The sequence below is a fragment of the Microtus ochrogaster genome, chromosome 10 (genome assembly GCF_000317375.1).
Source record: "Microtus ochrogaster isolate Prairie Vole_2 chromosome 10, MicOch1.0, whole genome shotgun sequence".
Classification (NCBI taxonomy): domain Eukaryota; kingdom Metazoa; phylum Chordata; class Mammalia; order Rodentia; family Cricetidae; genus Microtus; species Microtus ochrogaster.
Window position 1 is genome coordinate 47791285 of NC_022016.1, and position 7248 is coordinate 47798532.

Below are 7248 nucleotides of genomic sequence, written 5' to 3' on the forward strand. Positions count from 1 at the left end.
GAGGGAGGGGGACTTGATCGGGGGAGGGGGAGGGAAATGGGAGGCGGTGGCGGGGAGGAGGCAGAAATCCTTAATAAATAAATAAAATTAAAAAAAGGATAAGGAGCCAGGCAGATCTGCATTTGAGCTGTGCCTAACATTAATGACTCCTGTGCAGTCTTGGCCAAGTTCCCTTGTTGGATGCCAATTTCCTTTACTGTAAAATAGAGATAGTAACTTTCTATCTGATGGGGATGTCAGGAGAATTAAACAGGAGGTGGAAAATGCTTAGCATACACAAGACATTAGTCCTATGCTCCCAGCGTTGGTGTTTGAGAGTCAAGGATATGGAAAAGGGCAGGTCTAGTAGACTGGCCAAAAACGATGTTTTAATTTCCTCCTGCCCACCCCCTTGATGAGAAGGAGTTCCTGTCCTAGGAGTCTGGGGATACCGCTACACAGAAAATCTGACAGTTGGAGGGTGAGAACAATGTGCAGTTTGCAGGAGCCCATGCACCAAGTGCATGTGGGAGGCAGCTTTTGTAGTATTCAGAAGATGTGACCGGCTTCTTCAGCTACTCTGGGGGAGCTGAAACCCACTACTGAGAGACAACTAGGAGCTGCACGTGGTCTCTGATAGGAAAATTGTTCTGCTGAGTGACTTAGAGCTGAGTGGGGAGAGGTTTTTTGAAAGCCTCCCAGTATTGTTAAATTCCAAGGCAGCGTGCAATATTGAGTTTTAATTTTTGACTCCACAAAAGAGAATAGTGGTCTTGAATGCCATTAGAGGCAGCTTTGAGGATCTTAGCAGGCTGCTGAGTTGTGTGGAGGAAGACAGATGCATTGTGTTTAGAGAAGAAATGCCACAGTAGGTCATGTATAGTGGCGTGAGCCAAGATCTGTTCACTGTGCTCAGTTCTGCTTATTTATGGCTTGTGTGTGCCATCTTCAGAGGCCTAACCAGGTCCCAGTGACTGCTTAAGTAAGGAATAGCTTGCCCTGAAAATGAGCCTCGTTGGGTCTAGTTAGATTGGTAGCAGTCAGGGAAGTGAGAGGATCTTGGAAGACTAGGATGTTGGAATGCAGGCCAGAGGCACTTGGGATAGCACCAAGAAGCTATGGAGTTGTTTGCCCAAAGCTGGCCTGGCTGTAGAAGTCTCTGTATTCTGTAGATTATTCCCAGAGATACGAGAGTGTTGTAGCCATTCTTGTTTTGACTAGAGCCAGTGCAAAAGGAAGGGATGTGTGAATGGCTTGTAACTTATAGACATGAGCTGTTGCTTTAACATATTTGAAAATAATTAGATATGAATGGATGTGACTTGAAGTTAGGCTGCGGCAGACAGTACCTGGCTTCTCCATAGTATCCGTGTCATCCTGAGCTATTAGAAGTGTAGAATCTCGGACTTCACACTAGAACTTCTGGGCCAGAATTTCCTTTGACAAGATCCCCGTGTGATTCTTGGGCACATTAAAGTCTGAGAAGTTGCTCTGGTGGATGAGAGGACTTGAGTTTCAAGTCAGACACATTCACTGCCTGTATTGGCTGCATGTGCCCTTGGGCGGTTACTTAACATCTTCACTGTCAAGGCCTTGTTGTGAACGGAGTTTAGTGCTTACTGGGTTGTTAGTATGAAAGAGCTTAAGAAGTGCTTAGAAACATAGCGTGGCGCATCATTATGGTGGCTGTTAGTGATTCTTTGAAAAGTGACAGCCTCGTATAAACTGGTAGACTATGAAAAAGAAAGACCAGGATGTCGTTAACATTGACTGGAGGCATGATTTGGCAGTTTTAGAAAAACTGGTCACCAGATATAGTGGCAGTGGAGGGGCCAGCCTGGGTTGTATGGCAAGAACCTGGGTTAAGAAACCAAGTGCTGGGACTGTTGCTCAGTGGTGTAGCATTTGCTCAGTTAGCACCTGGAAAGCCCTTAGTTCCATCCCTAGAACCTCAGCAAAGGGATAAACAAGAATGGAAGGGAAGAGAAATACAAGGTCTTCGGAGCTGCTGTGTGGTAGATCTGGTTGATTCCCTGACCAGTCTCCTGGAGGAGAGACCGGAGATGCTTCCAGTAGGTAACCAGTAGTTGACAGCTCAGTTCTTGGGAAAATTGCCTGCAGAGGGGTAGAGAGCTAAGTCTTAGCAACGAGCGTGGCTGTGCATTGTAGACCACATAACCATGGCTTGCGTGTTGAGGCCCCAACTTAATTCAGGACTTAGCCCTAATGTATTAGCTCTTTGGTCCTTTCCCAGGGTATTTAATATCTTGGTGCTTTAGTTTGCATCTGTATACAAGAGTAGATGGGATTGTGAGCTGTAAATCTTAGTACATAAACAAGCTACGTATCTATGCATCTCCTTGCTCAGGATATAGCCTCCCAAGTCCCTTAAGGTATGTGCTGTACCTGGGCTGGCCCTTAGACCCTCCCATGCTGGAGTTCTCTGGAGCTGTTCTGGCTGCTTGGAATTCCCAGTGACCTTTACAAAAGACCGCTGGCCCATTGAGGTGTTGCTCTACATTTGGGGCAGAATGATGCCAACGGTGATGGTAACATTAGAAACAACAACTCCACGTGAGAGACACTACCGTGAACCCCAGAGTAGCACAGGGAAATCTGAATTCCTTACACTGCAGCTCTGCCTATCAGGCACTCAGTGTTAGAGAAGATACCAAATGACAGCTGCTTTTGAACTTGAGAATCCAGGCCTGCTGAAAGCTACAGTTACCCTTTTCTAACCTCACCAATCCTCCTCGCATTCTCAGAAATAATTGCCAGGGCTTCTCTTTTAACTCGGCTGATTCCTCAGATACCTTACATTTTAAATCATCTTTTCGTGTGGAGCAATCCCCCATTTCTTGTCTCCGAGTGTGTGATCTTTGCTCTAATTATGTTGAGAGTGCCAGTTATTTCACCTGGCTCTGGTTGTTTGTGAGATACTAAATAGCCACAGGGTTAAGGCAGACTAGGATCAGAGAGCAGCTCAGCCTCTCAGGACCTCAGTTTCCTCCCTTGAAAAGGAGGAGATTGGACTAAGGTCATCTGGTCGTGTGACAGGAGTACGTGACAGATGAAGTAATGAACTCCTGCACCGCGAAAGTAACTGAAAGGGCTCTCCAAGGTCCCTCAGCTCTCGGCTACCACAGAGCCCAGGCAATGAGACAGAAGGCAAGATTGCAGAGGAGTCGGGAATTATCACTAGAGACAATAAAGCAAGAGGTGGAATTAGTAGGGGATCCAAACTGGCGATCCTTGACCAAGAGTTCGAATAGCTTTCCCTCCTGCAGTAGAAGTCCAAGCTTTGGGCACCTGCAGCTGGTGCCTGATAGACAGTGTGGGTAGGATATCAGGTCACCTGTGCTTGCTGCTGGTCCCTCTGCTGGGTCCACCTGTCCTCTCACTCCTACGGCTCTGACTCAGTTTCACTCTTCCTATTTTGGAGGCTTTGGCTGCAGAACTCAGGTGCCCTTTGCTCTGCTCTGTATTTGGCCACATCTACTCTGCTGCTGTTACATGCTGTATTGGAGACCTCTGTCAGCTGTGCCTGGTGCAGTGCCATGGGATCCCTTCAAGAAATGGGCTCGAGTGTGTCTCCTCTGGCTAGCACGCCTGACCTTTGCCCTCACCTGTTGAGGTCATACTTTAGTGGCAGTTACAGCTCCACCCTTTTCCCTTTTCTTGCTGCTCAATGGAGGCCATGCCCATCCATTCTCTCCTTCCCTTCCTCTCTCTGGTCTCTTACAGACTGAGCAGGTTTGAGAGTTCTGTTTCAGTTTTGCTGCTGCTGGGTGGACCACGTGCTCCCTGTGGACCAGGGTCTTGGCTCCCGCACAGCACCTAGGGTGTGCCAAGTAGTTGGTGATGTGTGGGCTGCCGCCCTGAGGCGGGATCCGGTGCTCCGCTCTCTGGTGGTGCGGCAGAGGCCTTCCTTCACTTGCCTGCCGCTGTGGAGGGCAGAACTGTTTCAGTTCCGCAGTGTATGTGAACATTGGAATCTCCAGCGTTATTTCCTTCCGTGTTCCTTAGAGAGATGTCACCTTCCCTCCAAACGTGACTTTGCCCCTCTTGCCTTCTCCGGTTTGTGTTCTGTGGAACGTAAGGAACCCGAGACTTCCAAATCTTCTTTGGAAGGAGTCAGGATAGAAATTTAAATAAATATTCTTTATGCCCCTTTTAGAAAGCTGGCCTAGTTTTCTACTTTGTGTTGAATTCCCATTTGTGTTTTGGGTCATTATACAGCACTTGGTTCAGCCAATTAAGTTTCTTCTGTCTGGCGTCTTTATTCTGAGTCAGTATAGCCTTTTCTTGAGGCTTTAATAGTGTTCCTTTGAGAAGCATCCTTCTTTCTGGAGTTCTTTCTTGTTGCTTAAACGTTTTCCCCATGGGACCTTTGACAATTTCCCCAGCCTAGCAATTTCTGCAAGTGCTTTGTAACATACTTTATATTGCTCCTGTGTCAATCTTCCAGACTTAGAGATTTCAGCACTCAGTGATCAGCTGTAAGTTTCTTTACCTCCCAAATCACACTGTAGTGAGTGTTCTATTCTCTCTCCGTGGGACTTCTTGCAAATGGAGTTAGGCTGAAGCAGAAAAGCATGTTGGAAGCTGTGGCGGGTGTAGCTTAGCCTCTTGGACTTTCTGTTGCTCCCACCTCCAGGTCACATCTGCATGGCTCATTTCATTCGTTTACTTAGTAACATAGTGGAAAAAGTGTTCTGCAAAGGTTGTATAGGTTGTGTAATTTGTTTCTCAAGTGTAGCTTAGCCAGAGCTCTGGGCTTTCTGTAGCCCATTTTCCCAAAGTGATCTGCAAAGGCTATATAGTTTGTTTCTTTAAAGACAGATACATAAGTCAGGAGGTTAGTTTCAAAACTGTTTAGAAATTTCACAGCCTCCCTTGGTAGTAAAAAGTAGCTAATTCATTAATGCTTGCACTATTTTAAGTGTAGACACACACACACGCACACACACACACACACACACGAGACTCTATTTTAAGTGCAAACACACACAGCATGCCAATACACAATATAGCTTTTAAAGTTCAAGCAGAGGATCCCTACTTCTTAACAAAATTGTCACCTATTCACTTGTTGTGATAATACTCATGGATTTATTGCTTCCATCTTAATTAGTTTCTCTTAGTGTACTTCCCTTGCTTTCATTTCCACTCTTTCCCTACTGAATTAAGTCATGTTTTCCTTATCCTTTTTTATACCTCTGCTTTGTAAATTCCTTTCTTTGTATCCACTGTTAAGGTATCAGACCAAGGGTCATGCGTGCCAGGTAAAGGACTACCCTACCGCTGAGCTTTGCCTAGTCTTGGCTTATTTCCTTATGTTCTACATGTCACCATGTATGTTAACAGGCCAACGTTTTTGGGGGCATCTTCTGACTCATGGAAAATGAGTCTAGTCTCGCTTCTCTTAGCCTCCATGTTGCTGATATTTAATTCCCAGAGTTGGTGTCTGAGACCATTCCCCAAAGCACAAAGCATCAGCAGTTTGTCTTGCTCAGTCTTTTTTTTTTTTTTTTTTTTTTTTTTTGGAGATGGTATCTCACTGTGTTATCCAGACTGGTTTTGAGCTCAAAGTTCTGTTTCAGTCCTCCAAGTAGCTGGGATTGTAGGTGTGTATCATCATTGGTCACCATTTGTGATCTTAAGTATTCTGTGTTTGAAAAAAATTGGGGATGGGGGTGGGATCAGGCTGAGACAGACAGGATCTCACTGTGTGGCCCTGACTGATCTGGAATTTGATTTGTAGACCAGGCTGACTGTGAACTCACAAAGATCCACCTACCTCTGCCTCTTGAGTGCTGGGATTAAAAGCATACACCATCATACCCAGCCTGTATTTGATGAAATTTAGCAGATTTGATTATAAAATCCAACTCATGGGATGGGGGTAGGGATAATTAGTGGTAGAGTACTTGTTTATATAGTGTAGGAATTGCCACTGCCCCTATAAAAGGATGGAGAGCATCTCCATTCTGCCAGAGTTTCCCCATGTTTCTCATTCTGTCTTTTTCTGTGCCCAGCAATGGCTTCCTAATGCCACCACCTGATTTTAGTATAGGATCAGCTTTGCCTACATTTGCATCTTGTATGCAGGACCATCTAGTCAGGTGCTCTTTTGTGTCTGCTTTCTCTGGCAGTTCCTTTAAAATGTGTCCATGACATTGGGTAGACAGGTCTCTCCATCAGTATAAAGTGTGCAGTTTCTCAAATAGTTATTTTCTATTTTCACCAACAGAAGAGGTTCCAGTTCTCAGTACTTCCAGCGTTTCTTATTTAGCTGAGCTGGGAGCTTTGTGCTTTCTTTATTGCTCTCTTTCTCCTACCTATCTCTTCTCTGCTTCTATTTCCCTCACAGCAACTCTGTCACCGATTGTCTCCTAGTCTCACACTTTGAGGCTCATCCCAAATGTCACTTTGTTGTTTTGTGCATGCTTGGTTTATAGGCCTATCCGTGGAGGTGAGAACATGGCTTCTCCATTTCTATTGACACCATTACCATGATTGAGAAGTTAGTAACGTGTCTGCCATTCTCATGAAGCTTTTTTGTTTGCTTAAATTCTTTTTGTGTTAATATTTTGTAATTTTATTCTAAAGGCAGATGCCCATCTGTCACTTGGTTTGTTTTGAGAGGTTGCTCATGTCCGTGCATGTTCTTAGAAGTGCAGCAGAAGGCAGGGAGTGTTGTAGGCATCCTGCTCTATCACTTGATGACTTTCTCCCTTGAAACAGAGTCTCTCATTGAATCTGGAGCTTGCCATATGGGCTAGGGTAACAGAATTTGCCTGTCTCTGCCCACTCCCCACTTCTCAACACTGGCATCATAGGCACACATGGTCATGCCTAACTTTTACATGTGTGCCGGGCATTCAAACTCAGATCCCTATGTTTGCACAGCATGCACTGGAATGCACTGAGCCGTCTTCCCAGCCCTTTCTTTAATTTTAGAAAATTCTCAGAAATGGTATATTTCCTACATGTCCTCAGCATGTCTCTATGCTCCCAGCAGATGCCTGTCAAGCTTGGAATTCTGTCTTCTACAGTCTTAGCTTTCCTTTCCTGTTTTCTGTCTTTTTAATTCTACTGTCTGTTGTGAGCAGTTGTTTCAGACTTCTCTTCAAGTGAGTACCTTTCTCTTCAGCTCTGTCTAATCTGATGGGTAGTGAATGGATTTCTGTGACTAGTTCCTACGTACCCCCTACCCCCAGTGCATATGTGCTGTGTGTGTTCTATGTGTGGCCGTGTGTGTGTGTG

General features: G+C 45.3%; 1 protein-coding gene across 5 annotated transcripts in view; it reads left to right on the forward strand.

The window, feature by feature from the left end:
* Nucleotides 1–7248, forward strand: part of Zbtb40 (zinc finger and BTB domain containing 40) — a 68034-nt gene that overhangs the window by 17193 nt on the left and 43593 nt on the right. The gene's annotated exons all lie outside the window — the stretch shown is intronic.